Source organism: Taudactylus pleione, unplaced genomic scaffold (genome assembly GCF_031769625.1).
Source record: "Taudactylus pleione unplaced genomic scaffold, aTauple2 ptg000244l, whole genome shotgun sequence".
NCBI lineage: Eukaryota > Metazoa > Chordata > Amphibia > Anura > Myobatrachidae > Taudactylus > Taudactylus pleione.
This window is the reverse complement of record NW_028284646.1, coordinates 7082809-7098728: the sequence shown is the minus strand read 5'-3', so window position 1 is coordinate 7098728 and position 15920 is coordinate 7082809. Positions and strand designations below refer to the sequence as shown.

The following is a 15920-nucleotide window of genomic DNA, read 5'->3' as shown; positions in this document are numbered from 1 at the left end:
TGATAAAAGAAAAATATGTAAAAAAATGTAAATTAAAAAGGAAAACAGGTGATCCTATTGTGTATTACTTTTTAGAGCTATCTCCTTTACTAAACTTGTGCTGTAGGAATACGTTGTTATATGCTGATCCTTCATTGCAATATAGTAATCATATTACTTCCACAATGTTAAGGCAAGGCTAGTACACTTTTTGTGCTTTTTTTCACCTTGAGAAAATGCAGCAATGTTGTACGTAATTTAGGCGCAGCAACCTTTGTGACTTAAGATACAGAACTGGGGTGTGAAAGGGCATTGTCATATAGGCAAACTTCAGGGATGGCATGTCCTAGCAGATGAGATTCATGCAGACCAGCACATGAGCTAAAATAGATCTGTAAGGGGCATAGATTTTGCATCTAGTATAGGGCAGCTGCAAGTACACATGACGGCTAAAAACAATAAGGTGTATATTCTGCCCATGCAGAATTGGCCACATCTCTATATACAGCTCTGTTGATGTGTGAAGATACACTCTTTTCCCATGCACATTTCTTTTCATTAATGTATGCCCGATTTACATCCAACTATGCTTCAGCCCCAATGTTTATGGTATGACAACATTTGTTTTTATATTCCTGTGGCAGGGTGGCAATCTCCCACATCTGAAGAAAGAGTAAATCTCTGTGGTGCAGGATAGAACCACACCCTTTATTCAATCTAGAGGAGTTAAGGTATATAAACCTGTTTGTGTGGGTCAGCCAGGGGTAAAAATAGGATGTTGTGCACCGTTGGCACTGAATGTTGTATACCCTAACTTTCCAGGTACTGTTCACCTGTGAAGCTGTATTGCTATATTCCTGTGTTTCTGTTTGTACTCCTGTGGAAGAAGCAATTGCACTGACGGTACCTTTTCCTGGAATAAAAACTTGTTTCAAGTATTTCAGTCTCCAGTGGTTGCCTGAACCTACCTACCCACTACAATTCCATTATAGGATTGGACAATAAATATAGTTCTTTTGAGATCATACTAAATTATAACTCATTAAATAAGACTTCAACTAAATTCTAATTTATAACAAAGCATGACAGAGAATACCAATTATCCACTTTATATATGTCTTTCCTGCATCGTTACATGAGATCATATTAAAGGCTCCAGGGAGATGTTTGAGTTTTAATTTAAATATTTTGCTGTGTCTAGATATTAAATGTTATTTAAAACATATTTTATTTATTATGCTAGGTAAGTCTTAACATATAGAATTACTGTAAAAATGCTTGTAAATTAATAAAAACATATTAGTCAAATAGACAACTGAACACTGCAGTTGACACTACAGATACAATTATTCCAGAGAGATGTAGCTCTAAAGTGGTTGTGGGATTAGTAAAACTATTGGATGACTGTAACACTAAAAGCACGATTCAGACACATACGGGAGTTAAAAAGCATCAACAATAAATCCCTAAAAGCCTTTACAAACTATTAGATTTCTCCTAACTCGTACCACTCAAAAGCACCAAACAAAGATCACAGAAAAAAATCTTATTTTTTTTTTCTGTAGGACATTTTCAATAATTTTTTTTTTACAAATGTAATACTGTAAATGAATATGACTTTTAATTAATTAATTAGTATACAGTGTAATAACCCATATATATATATATATATATATATAATTTGGTCTCATTGTTTTTGAAACAAAGCTACTATACTATGCATGATTATAGGATAAATTGTGCATCACATTTAATTAGACGATATTAGCATTTGTTGACATTTTGTAACTTATAATATATTTTGAAACCTAATTATTATTATTATTATTATTATTACCAGTTATTTATATAGCGCACACATATTCCGCAGCGCTTTACAGAGTATATTTGGCCATTCACATCAGTTCATGTCCCAGTGGAGCTTACAATCTATATTCCCTATCACATGCGCACACACATACATACTAGGGTTAATTTATGTTGGGAGCCAATTAACCTACCAGTATATTTTTGGAGTGTGGGAGGAAACCCACGCAAGCACAGGGAGAATATACAAACTCCGCACAGGTAAAGCCGTGGTGGAAATCGAACCCATGACCTCAGTGCTGTGAAGCAGTAATGCTAACCACTACACCATATGTGCTGCCCAGATGGTACAATTTTTCCTTGTATGATCTGACCGATTTATAAATTGTCATTTCATTGGGAATATTTTTTATTCTGTGAGCATAATTTTCTGTTTATGTAACCAAATGGATATGAATTTTTTCAGGACAAATTTAATTTCTTGTTATCATACCAGGGGAAATATTTTGTAGTGCTTTGATTTAGTCAAAACCTCTGAACGCACCATTGTGTCTGTTTTCCCATCTATCTACAGTAGTTGCATGCAAAAGTTTGTGTTCCGCTGGGTCCCACTGATCAAACTGCATGTTTCCTTAAACTGAAATGAAGTTACATAAGCATGATATATGTCTGCACATTGTAATGCATAGTTATTGCTGATTTGCTGAATTTAACCAATTGAAAAAAATAAATTGTGACTGTGCAAGAGTTTAAGCACCCCTCCAGTAATTTCATTAATTATTTTGTAATGCCTTGAACCTTGATTGACATGTTAGATGCCAACTTAAGACAGTTAAAGCCAATCCTATAGTTAAATACTGTGATATTTCTAAAGGGATGTAGTCAGCATCCTGACAGTCAAATCTAAGCTGTTGACTGAGGACTTGGAAATAGAGATAATTGGCTGATGACTACAGTATTACAAAGCTGTAAAACTCTATAAAACATATCTAAGTGCTTCCAGTTCAGAATTTCCACTGTCAGAAATATCATTAAGATATGGAAGTTAAGGTTAATTGTTAATGTCAATGTAGAAATCCTTATGAATCTGTCAAATATGCAAAGCAGAACCCACCTGTCACTGCAAAGGACCTGGTGAAGGGTTAGCTGACACCAGAATAATATTTCACAATACAGTGTTTCTTATACAAAAATGATCTGCATGAAAGAGTTGTGAGAAGGAAAGCATTCCTATGACCTTACCACAAAAGTAATTGTCTGAAGAAATGAAAACAATACTTAGTTAAGGCAGAGACATTTCGGAACAAAGTGGCCTCAACTGATAAATCCAAAATTATATTGTCAGAGGAATGGGAAAATATAGCACCCCAATAATGCTTTCTAATAAATAAGGCAGGGAATTGGTATGTAATGCCAGGGGCTGAATAGCTGCCATATCAAATACCGACAGCAGAACACCGGCGGTTGGAGTCCGGACAGGGGATGGTAAGTACCCTAACACTCCCTCTATCCTAACTCTGCCTTAGTGGTGCCTAACCTTAACCTCCCCCTTAATGCCTAACCCTAACCTCCCCCCGTTGGTGCCTAAATCTAATCCCCCCTTCCAGCACCCTAAAGCTAACCCTCAAAGGGGGGTGCATAACCCTAACCTCCTTGAGGTTGCCTAACCCTCCCTTCCTCTAGCCTAACCCTAACCCTCCTGCGGGGGTGCCTAACCCTAAGTCCCGGGGGTTTCCTAAAGCTAACCCACCACCCTGCAGATAGAACATGACACCTGGCTTACCTTCATTTCGGCGGCTGGGATTGCGGCCACCGGTATCCTGACTACATCCCATAAGGCAGCCACTGGCACAGGATATATTATAAGTGCAAGAAGAACAGAGTAAACTAATTAGTGACAAATCCTAGATGCTAATGTTCCAGACCCAGTGAAGAAACAGAAGCTGAAGTGAGTCAGGATGTTACAGCAAGACAACATTCCAAAACATTCCTCAAAATCTAACATAAAACAAAAGATTCAAATTTTAGAATGTCCTTCACAGTCTCCAGACAATTGTAATATAACCCAGGCATTGATCTACACAATTGAATTTGTCTGTATCCTAAACAGGTTTTAGTCCCACTCCCAGACAGAATGGCCCCTGGCTTCACAGCTGGGGGTAACACATTTGCATTACAGTTTCAAACTGTAAATAAGGAATGAGATATGTGTGTGTGTGTGTGTGTGTATATATATATATATATATATATATATATGTATACACATATATATATATGTGTATGGAATCTCATGCATGAACACCGCACATTACGCACAGTTAAGCTGCTAACATGACGCTCAGTAGCGAATGCACACTATCCTGCATGCGAACGCTGTTTGTTAGCGGCATGTGTGCACATCTGCCCCAATTCAGATAAACCTAACTAGTGTCTTTACATCAAACCCCACATACTCACACATTACATATTCACATACAAGGTTCCATAAGCTTTAAGGTATAAGATTCAAGTATGCACATTTACTATAGTTGCTATGAAATAAAGATTATTTTGTAACTAAGGTTTTATACGTGATAAGCAAGTCATGTTTGGTATTGTACTGATGCGTACTCTCTCAACAGTATTCCGGTAACATCGATGTAGAGATCGCAACAGGCATTCTCAACTTATGGACCGCAGAGATTTCAAGCAACAAAATGTACATTATATGACCAACTGTTAGGATTTGCATGAGGCAGGAAACCAGAGACCACCAGTTGTTAGAGGCTGGACTGTGTCTATTTGAACCAACCTGTTAGATGCCTTGTAACATATGCCCTCTCCTTTAGGGCCAACGGTATTAGCAACAAACCTCTCGATTGTGTTGTCTATTTCTGGGGGGTATAAATATGTGTGCTCTGACCCAGGGTTTCGAGTCTTCGTGCTGAATGCTGATTGACAAGGGGTTTCTTGCTGATGCCTACATCTGGTCCAGAGCGCTGCGTATGTATAACTGTACTTGGGTCTGTATAATTCCTTTGCGCTAAATTGTACTTATAACTAGCATGTAATTGACTGTACTTTTACTTGAATAATACTTTGTGCTTTGGAACCACAGGTTTTAGGTCTGGAGTCTTTATTTACTGTATAACTGCATACGCAAAATAGCTTCATCCTTAGAGGTTTATAGGCAGGATATTAGAAGGTATAGGCAGGGGTGTATAGAGGTTAGAATCCAGAATCCTTAGTTGGGGGCTCATAGTGAAGTCACTTACCCACTCACACGGTACATACGGTTATCGATATCTCACCAAAGGGTAGAGTGGCCACATGCAGGGTTTACCTGCAACCGCTCGGTGCTGAGAGATCACTACCTGTTTTCGTGTGAGCCAGGGATGCTGACTAGAATCCAGGGACAAGAGAGGAAAAAGTTTGTTTTCCTTTGTTAATAGAACCTAACATTTAAAGGGGTGCCGCAGAATTGAACACGCGGCTGAGTCGCAGTTTTGCGCACAGTAAAGATGCACTTTTGTGTATGCAGCTAAAGGTTGTGTAACGGTTGTGTGGCAGTCGCATTATTGTGTATGCGACTGGTCGCACAATAGCGTATACGTACTTCCGGTTGTGCTGCCACATGTTTAAACAAAGCCATTGAGTTTACATTAGCAATTGTTGCTAAATATCTGGGTTAACATGTATTTTTCTGCGCAGGAAAAAGGTGTGTAACTGTGAGTGTTTGTTTAGGGTGTAACACGGGACCTAAATGTTAAGGATATCGGAGGACCCTTAAGTGCTAGGCACAGGAGTTGGCCTACTGACTCGGTAGCAGCTTACCGTTTACTTTACACAAAGCAGGTGTGTGGTTTGTTATTTTTTTAGGGTTCGGCCCCCAGCGTGATTATAGCGTTCAGTAATCAATGTGTGTGATCTGTTAGGCTTATTTGAACACTATAACTGAACCACATAATCTTGGCTAGATTGTGATTGTGACCTGGTGGGAGAGTGGGCGAAATCAACTGGAACACAAAGGGTACTTTGCTGCATCCTAGCAGTTGAGAAGTAGTCAAAAAGGGATTGCTGAGAGGAAGCGGCCTTTACTTCCGTAGGTGAGTAGAAGCGTCTAGAGGTCCTCCATAAGGTTTGCGAATACGCCTTTTTTCCAAGATGTTCGCAGGTAAGTGAAAGTATCTTGACTGTCTTTCACCAGTTTAAATTTTTATTGAAAAACTTAGGAGTTGTCCCAAGATGGGAGCCACGCAAACAATAAAAATGTTAGACAATGATGTGCTGCTAATGGAGGTGTTGCTTGGATCGTATTATGCATACTAAGTACGGTACTTATGCAATAAGGTATTGTGACGTATGGTTTAAAATGACGATGAAGAGTGTTAGACCATTTCCCAGAATTGGTAGTTTTGATAAAGATGTATAAGATAATGTCCGGGATCACATCAGTCTGATGCGCTCCCGAGAGAAAAAGGTCAAATATTATGAATGTTTAAAGTTGTGGCAGCATGAAGGGTATGCGTGGCTTAAAAATTCGCAAGCGATGCAATTAGCATTGCGAGCGCATTGCCATAGAATACATCCGCGATGCTGAATTGCAATGTGGGCGAGCTGCAAAATGGCGCTCACGCGCACCACCCCTACCTTATGTGGATGGAATTGCAAGTACAATTATCAAAAATACCCATAGAAATGTAACAAGCAATTTATACCCTCTCTTAAGCAACTATAAAGAAAATGTTCATGATGTGGATGATGAGCCTATTGTAATGTCTGCCATTTCCCATGCTGTACAAATGATAGATGCTACATCACGACAATCACGAGTGGTGCTGCCATCTCCATCGGTAACAGCAAGGGAAGTGCTAACACCCTCTGCACCCGTAGAGGAAGTTGCTAATACCATACGTAGCAGCAACAGATTAAACCCCCAGGAGGTAATAAGGTCAAAGGTAGCAGCGCTACTAGTCTGCATCCCATTCGGACAATAACTGTTCCAAATGGGAATGCAGATTCGAACGGTGTAGTGCCCATGAGGGAAGTGGTAATGCATTGTCCTTGGACAAGAGCAGAACTAAATTCCATCATAAATGATTTCCCCGATCCCAAAAAGGAACTAGCCAAATGTCAAAGATTTTTGAGGAATTTGGTTAATTCGCATGAGCCAACTAATAAAGATTGGTGGGTGGTGTTAAGGGCCTGTCTACTACGCAATACCAAAATTTATCATGGATTGTGTATTGGATGGTGACGTTCCCTTAACAGACCAAGTAAACCAAGGTAACATTTCCCGCATTGTAACTCAATTTGGTATGTATTTTCCGGTAGTAGTTAAGTGGAACAAAATTTTCACCATAAAGCAAAAGGAGAGTGAATCTGCAGAAGAGTATTGCGACCGGGCTCTGCAGGCTATCACCCAGTACACTGGAATAGAAGATATTAAAGATAGCACTCACCACAGGGGAATGATGGTCACGGTACTCATGGATGGTCTTAAGGAAAACTTAAAGACTTGGGTTCAGACCTCACAACCTGGCTGGAGGGGAGTCACAATAGATACACTCATAGAATCTGCCATAGAACATGATAAGAACATCTCAAAGAAGAGAGAGACCCAGAGCGAAAAACTAATGGCTGCCAGTATTCAAGCTCTGGAAGGAATGACGGTAACATCACAGCCAACAGACACACTTGCATCTACACACACACCTACACCTGAACAGTTATATGCCCTCACTAACCCCACGCAACAGCAAACACAGCTCTATTCTACTAACCCTAAGCAACCACAGGTCCCACACTACTCACAAACTTCATATCCCCCACAATACCCTTATCCTCCATATCCCTACCCATATCCACCACCTTTTCCCCCTGCTCAAACCTCACAACAACCCGTGTCTTCATCCGATCCATGAATATGTTTTAATTGTAACCAGCCAGGACACATAAGTAAGAGCTGCACGGCAAAGAGGTTTGGACCCCCAAACCAGGGAGTACCTGGATATCCCCATAAGGGATAAGCACAGAGATCAGCATATGTCCAACAGGCACCAGCTCCAATTGTGGCCATTAATGCTTTATTGGAGAGTGAGAGCCAACGCTAGGAGTCGGGTCATACTTGTGGTCTGCAGATAGACAGGTTGACGGGAAGTGCTAAGGAAAAACTGGTAATGGTAATTGATGTAACTGATACCCAATCTGTGTTCTGCTTTCTTCCCTGTGCCCTAACACCCTGACTGTCAGCATTTTTTTTCCCACCTAGGGGGAGGTGTACACTACACATGGACATGAGTGTCCCATGGGTTCATAGACAACCCCAGTATCTTCTCCCAGGCCTTATATGACTGTTCGCAATCTTTTCAACCTGCTAATGGATCTGTTCTAATGTAAAATGTGGACGATTTATTGTTGTATTTAGGTCATGTTAAATTATATTAAACTGTTGTGCTTTATCTCTCACACACAGGACACAAGGTTGCTAAGTACAAATGGCAGCCATGCCAGGCTAAGGTCAAATACACTGAATACTGTCCAACCCAGGGGCCCAGGCAATATTTAGAGCAGTAGATATTGATAACAGAATTTAAATTGCAGGAATTTGTGTACAAATACAGTATCCCTAGAATAATTGAATATAGGAGGGATACTCATTTCACAAGTAATGTCTTCTATAACCTGTGTAAGGTGATGGGTATTAATATCAAGATCATCCCAGACCATCTGTCTACCTGTCCCCCTTTGAGATACTGTTTAACAGGCAGCCTCATGTGAAAATATGATAATGAGATTACTGTACAGTGTCTCACAAAGATGAGTAAGAACAACTGAAATTGAAAATGTTATTTTCCAACATGTCTGATGCAAACTGTCATGATGTCAAACCTGGGGAATTTGTTATGATCCAATTTTTTTTAGCTCAGGTTGTTTGACTGATCAGTGGAAAGGTCCGTATCTGACATGGTTGACAAAGTATCACATCCTCAAAGGGTGGCCGGGGAAGATACGTGGGTCCATTTCACTCACTACAGGGAGGTTAACCAACCAGTGGAGATACAAAACGGAGACGAGGCCGATAATGTGGACCTGTCGATTGCGAGCTTGTGCCGGGAGGATTAAAAAAGGTGACAGTGAGAAACCTGAGCTAAAAGAAAACTGTAGATCAGTGCCGCAGCAAGGGATTGTTCTGCTGTGTTCATTTTTGTATTCTTCTTCCAGAGTTTCTGTCATCTTGGTTTGTTTGGGGATACCCAGTTTCTGTGATGGAGGACCGATAGAGGAAATGGGAGTTGATGGCAGTGCTGATGGAGTGGAGTCAGAAGGAGGAGTGCTATGCCAAATCAGGGGAGTGTCTGACCAATCTTAGTACCGTAATTGTTATGTTATTTGGAAAGACTACTTCCAGAAATTATGACCCTTACACATGGTGAAATGCTTGGTATTCATAAAAACACACCATCACCATATCTTCACATGCAGTATAAACACAGAGGCAAACAAAATATGATACCTGGTGACGTGCATAAAGCCACTCAGTTAATTAGTGAGACAACTGGCTTTCAAGTTTTAGTAGCATTGGATCCCACCAGGATCGCTCGGAGTACACTAAATTTTAAATATATCCAAGATCTTGCAAAATTGATAGATAATATCACTGAGATGTGTGATGACACCTTCAGGTATACAGGTAGGGAATTGCAAGCGTACAAGAAAAAACTGGTGCAACACAGACTAGTGTTAAATTATTTAACAGCTGTCACTGGAGGGTATTGCGTAACTTTGGACACCCAGTTTGGAGTAAAGTGCTGCACATATATTACTAATAACACAAGTGACCCCAAGTAGGTGTTAGACCGGAAGATGGATGAAATTCTACAGCTAAAATGGGAATTTCATAAGAACCATAATGCTTCAGTGACTGAAGTAGAGGAAAAGGTAGAGGAATGGGTGTCATGGTTGAACCCCGTGAAGTGGTTCTCAAGTCTAGTGGAGTGGGTCCAGGAAATGATTGCAAGCATAGGTAAACTCCTGATCCTTATATTGGTTGTCATCATAGTACTTGGCATATTTGTCAAGTGTGTTCCTAATGTGTTGAAGTGTGGAAAATGTAAAAATAAGGTAAATCGGAAGAGCGAAATTATGATGGTGGTTAGTAGTACCCATATGAATACTGAGGTAAATGTAGAACTGCATTACAACCCTGAACTACAAATACCATCATATAATGTATTATATTTAGATGTGCATAAAAAGTATTATAAAAATGTTATTTTAAAACACCTCAAATAATGTAAGTCCCTAATTCCCCATCAAAACTTCCTTTGTAGGACTGGTGCATCCCCACATCTTTCACATGATCTCCCAAGGTCCGCGGTGTGCATATAATGGTAGTTTTATGTCCCCTCCTAGAGACACATTATTGATGGATTAAGAACCACCTTGTGCGATCCCCTAATAACATTAAGTAATATATATAAATGTATGCCTAAATTAATTTTAATCAGGATCTGATAGCATGTTGTTCGCTGTCAAAGGGTGGACTGTCGAAGATGGATTAGTGGCTGAGATGGAATCAGCGTAGAAATTGGCTTGTGTGACGCCATCTTGCGAATGGCAGCTAGACTCCATTTTAGAAACAAGAATCTGCAAGATGCCACTTTGCGACCAGCGCCATTTTAAGTTACAACTCACGAGCTAAGTACAGATGGCAATGTTTTTGATGACCTACCAAAAACAACTAGAAATACAGCCCCTGAGAAAAGTAAATAGAATAGACAATGCATCAGAATACTGTGAGTGTTTTACATACATATTGGGAATCCCTGTATGTAGGCAAGTATAGTTGTAGCAATTGTAATATAACCCAGGCATTGATCTACACAATTGAATTTGTCTGAATCCTAAACAGGTTTTCGTCCCACACCCAGACAGAATGGCCCCCGGCTTCACAGCTGGGGGTAACACATTTGCATTACAGTTTGAAACTGTAAATAAGGAATGAGACATGTGTGTGTGTGTATATATATATATATATATATATATATATATGTGTGTATATATATATTGTGACACAGTTAGGTTAGGGGGTCCCTCTCCTGGGTAGAGGACTCCTTCCTTACACACACACACAGCAGCAGGGAAGCAGTACACCAGTCTGGATGCAAGTACAAGCTGATCGGCGCCAGTCTTTATTGTACAATGTCAGAAATAACAAAAAGAAAACATAAACATAAATCCTAGCCCTGTCGGGGCACTAACTTCACAGGTGGTTCCCTCACTACCAGAACCTGGCAGGGCCTAATGCCCTCACCAGCAACAAAAGGCACAGCACAACACTCACAGTTAGGTTTTCAAGTGTCTCTGAGAAAACTCCCTGTCTGCTCTCCCAGGTGAGACAATCAGCCCTAAACACACTAGGCTTATTGGCCACTCTCAGGTGGAAAACTAACAAGCCTGTTACCAGGCTGCGAGAACCAAAACCTGGAGTGGCCGTGGATGGAGCCCTCCCTATCCTCTCACCCACAACCCCCAGGACCCAAACCGGCTTTTCAAAAAGCCGAAACTCAAGCCTGCTACACTGCAGACTTTCTCCTGGGGGTTTAAAACACATAATGACAGGAATCTGGGACAAATGTACCTGCCACAGACCACTTTACCAGTGATCCTATCACATATCCCCCCCCTTTGTTTCGACCTGTGGGGCGGAACAATTGAAGCCCCCAAACAATGAATGCGTGACAACGCGTCTGCTTTAGACAACAGGCCCCTAACGCCCACTCTATGGCCAACGCCTCCTTCCCCACTGTGGCATCGGGTAGGCATTGAATTTTGAAACCCTGTTCAACTTTCGGAAGTCATTGCTGAAACGCACACGCCCGTCGGACTTTGGAATCAACAAAATGGGACTTGACCATTCACTATGTGATACTTCAATAACCCTTAACTCTATCATATTTTTAATTTCTTTGGACACCGATTCTCTTGGTGCTTCTGGTAACCTATAGGGCTTTAGATTAACTTTAACCCCTGGGTCAGTGATGATGTCATGTTTAATGACCGAGGTTTTCCCAGGTACGTCAGAGAACAGCACCCTATTTCTGACCAGAAACTCCTTGACCTCTCGTTGTTGAATTGCCGACAGGGTTTTTGCCACTGTCACTTCGGGAACTAAGGGCCCTGGATTTACTGGAGGGGCTCGGACGGCCGACGGTACCGTTCTATTTTTCCAGGGCTTTAACAGATTTATATAGTATACCTGTTCTGGCTTTCTTTTCCCCGGCTGGTAAACTTTGTAATTGACCTGTCCAACTCTTTCTAAGATTTCAAAGGGCCCTTGCCATTTAGCCAAAAGTTTATTTTCCACCGTGGTAACCAACACTAACACTCTGTCCCCAGGAGCAAAGCTGCGTAACTGAGCATTGCGGTTGTATACCCTCTGCTGTGCCTGTTGAGCCTGTTCCAGGTGCTCTCTCACTATCGGAACCTCTATAATAGGCAATGGAACTAGTGGACCCTTAAAATGTGGCCTGGGAGCATGATACTGACACTCAGGGCAGGATGCACAAAAGTCAGATACCTCTTTATGAAGCCCGGGCCAGAAAATCCTCTGCATTATTCACTCAGTGGTTTTCTCTGCCACTAGATGGCCTGCCGTTATATGACCATGGGCCAGATCCAACACTGTTCTTCTGTAGGCTTTGGGAACTATTAGTTGTTCCACAACATCTTCCCCCTTCTTAGTCACCTGATATAACCAATCCTGACACATTGCCATGTGGGGATAGGACAAAGGACTATCAGGGTCTACGGGTTTACCATCAACTACTTTTACATTCTCCCTGGCTTTTACCAAAGTAGGGTCATTCAACTGCTCCACGGCAAAGACCTCTCTTCTGACCTCTAAATCAGGCAGATGATCAACTGGCCCAACAACACTTCCCACCTCAGTGGGAGGCACATCAGTTGGCGGGCCACCATCACGCGCCGCATTCTCTAGTTCGCCAATCATAGTAGAAAAAGGGAATAACTCTGACTCAGAAGAAACTCCCTTCTCCACTACATTGACAACCTTCTCAAATGGATCGGGGTTGTTCACTTCTGGAACAAAACGGCTTTCCCACAACTTCCAGAAGTGAGCAAAGTCTCTCTCCAATATTGTATCGTACATCAGACCATGCACCAAACCCACAGAAACTATAGCAGAACCACATGGTGTCTCGATGTTCACCTAGGCAGTAACATAATATTGAGTATCCCCATGTATGCAGGTCACACCAACAGTTTTCCCTGTATGCCTCAAGGGGTTCACCAGCTCAGCTTTCATAAGTGTCACCAAGCTACTAGAATCTAACAGTGCCTCTACTCGGTTGCCATCTACAGTGAGTACACACATGTGCTTATCAGTCTCAGCCTGCCGGTCAGCCGTACAGGCTGTCTGTGCAAAGAAAGACCCCCTGCGGTAGACATGAGCAGTATCGCATTGCATAGGTTCAGTTGTAAGTGAACAATTAGCGGCAATATGGCCGAAGTCACCACATCGGAAACACTGAGTCATATTAATGTCTATTCGTTTACGGGGCAAGAACCTTCCTGGCCTGGCAGGCCTGTCTCCAGGTTCTACACCCTCAGTTTTAGGTACATTCCACCGCCCAGCACCCTTCTCCCCTGGAACAGTCTTACCAGTGTCTGTGGGAGTTTGCCGGTGCACTATCGGGGCTCAGTGGGGCATACTCATCAGCTCCTCAGCCGCCACGTACCTCTCCACCAGCTCGACCAACTGGTCCACGGACTTAGGGTCTGTATGGCTCACCCACTTGCGCAGAGTCGCAGGTAAGGATCGCAGGTACCGGTCCATCACAACCCTTTCCACGATCTGTGGTCCCGTCAGCGTCTCGGGCTGTAGCCATTTTGAGAACAGATGGACGAGGTCATGCATCTGCGAACGTGGAGGCTTGTCCATATGGAACTCCCAGCGGTGGATCCGTTGGGCACGAACAAAGGTGGTGACTCCCAAGCGAGTTAGGATCTCCTGTTTTAGTTTTTTATAGTCCTTGGCATCAGCCAGGCATAAGTCAAAATAGGCCTTTTGTGGCTCCCCAGACAAAAAAGGTGCCACCAGACTTGCCCACTGCTCCTGGGGCCAACTCTCCCTTTCGGCCGTTCTTTCAAATGCGGCGAGATAGGCCTCCACATCATCGCCTGAAGTCATCTTTTGGAGGAAGTGACTGGCTCGTACGGAGTGAGTGGTGGTGGGAGGACCAGTATTAACATCTCTGGGCCGGGCGACCAGGTGCTGTACCACCTCTTTTATGGCCTGGCTGTTTTCCGCTAAGGCCTGGTGGGTTTCCTCGATGGCAACCTGTTGTTGCCTCTGGGCTGTCTCCAAGGCCAACAGTTGCACCCTGTTGGATTCCTGCAGAGCCCTGGTAGATTTCTGCTGAGCTGCTGTAGCTTGGAGCAAGGCTTTAGTAATGTCCTCCATTTTGTCCTGGGGTGTAGGTTGGAAGCTGAACCTTGCCTCTCTGAGCATGGGCTGATGCCTCCTCTATGGGACTCCAAGGACACAGCGTTATTTCCACACTCACAAATTGGTTGTCTGTCCCTTTAATTTTGAAACGGAAAGTTTTCCTCTCGCTGCAACTTCAGTGTGTGTGGGTGCCCGCTTTCTCCACCATATTGTGACACAGTTAGGTTAGGGGGTCACTCTCCTGGGTAGAGGACTCCTTCCTTACACACACACACAGCAGCAGGGAAGCAGCACACCAGTCTGGATGCAAGTACAAGCTGGTCGGTGCCAGTCTTTATTGTACAATGTCAGAAATAACAAAAAGAAAACATAAACAAAAATCCTAGCCCTGTCGGGGCACTAACTTCACAGGTGGTTCCCTCACTACCAGAACCTGGCAGGGCCTAATGCCCTCACCAGCAACAAAAGGCACAGCACAACACTCACAGTTAGGTTTTCAAGTGTCTCTGAGAAAACTCCCTGTCTGCTCTCCCAGGTGAGACAATCAGCCCTCAACACACTAGGCTTATATTGGCCACTCTCAGGTGGAAAACTAACAAGCCTGTTACCAGGCTGCGAGAACCAAAACCTGGAGTGGCCGTGGATGGAGCCCTCCCTCTCCTCTCACCCACAACCCCCAGGTCCCAAACCGGCTTTTCAAAAAGCCAAAACTCAAGCCTGCTACACTGCAGACTTTCTCCTGGGGGTTTAAAACACATAATGACAGGAATCTGCGACAAATGTACCTGCCACAGACCACTTTACCAGTGATCCTATCACAATATGTATACCCATATATATATGTGTATGGAATCTCATGCATGAACACCGCACATTAGGCACAGTTAAGCTGCTAACATGATGCTCAGTAGCGAATGCACAATATCCTGCATGTGAACGCTGTTTATTAGCTGCATGCGTGCACATCTGCCCCAAATCAGATAAACCTAACTGGCATCTTTACATCAAACCCCATAAACTCACACATTACATATTCACATACAAGGTTCCATAAGCTTTAAGGTATAAGATTCAAGTATGCACATTTACTATAATTGCTATGAAATAAAGATTATGTTGCAACTAAGGTTTTATACGTGATAAGTAAGTCATGTTTGGTATTGTACTGATGCGTACTCTCTCAACAGTATTCTGGTAACATCGATGTAGAGATCGCAACATGCATTCTCAACTTATGGACAGCAGAGACTTCAAGCAACAAAATGTATATTATATGACCAACTGTTAGGATTTGCATGAGGCGGGAAACCAGAGACCACCAGTTATTGGGCTGGACTGTGTCTATTTGAACCAACCTGATAGATTCCTTTTAACATATGCCCTCTCCTTTAGGACCAATGGTATTAGCAACAAACTGTGTGCTCTGACCCTGGGTTTCGAGTCTTCATGCTGAATGCTGATTGACGAGGGGTTTCTTGCTGATGCCTACATCTGGTCCAGAGTGCTGCATATGTATAACTGTACTTGGGTCTGTATAATTCCTTTGCGCTAAATAGTACTTATAACTAGCGTGTAACTGACTGTACTTTTACTTGAATAATACTTTGTGCTTTGGAACCACAGGTTCTAGGTCTGGAGTCTTTATTTACTGTATAACTGCGTACGCAAAATAGCGTCATCCTTA

At 42.4% G+C, this 15920-nt stretch overlaps 1 protein-coding gene across 1 annotated transcript in view; it reads right to left on the bottom strand.

The window, feature by feature from the left end:
* The window catches only part of CSMD1 (CUB and Sushi multiple domains 1), a 1974400-nt gene that overhangs the window by 625060 nt on the left and 1333420 nt on the right, over positions 1 to 15920 (bottom strand). The gene's annotated exons all lie outside the window — the stretch shown is intronic.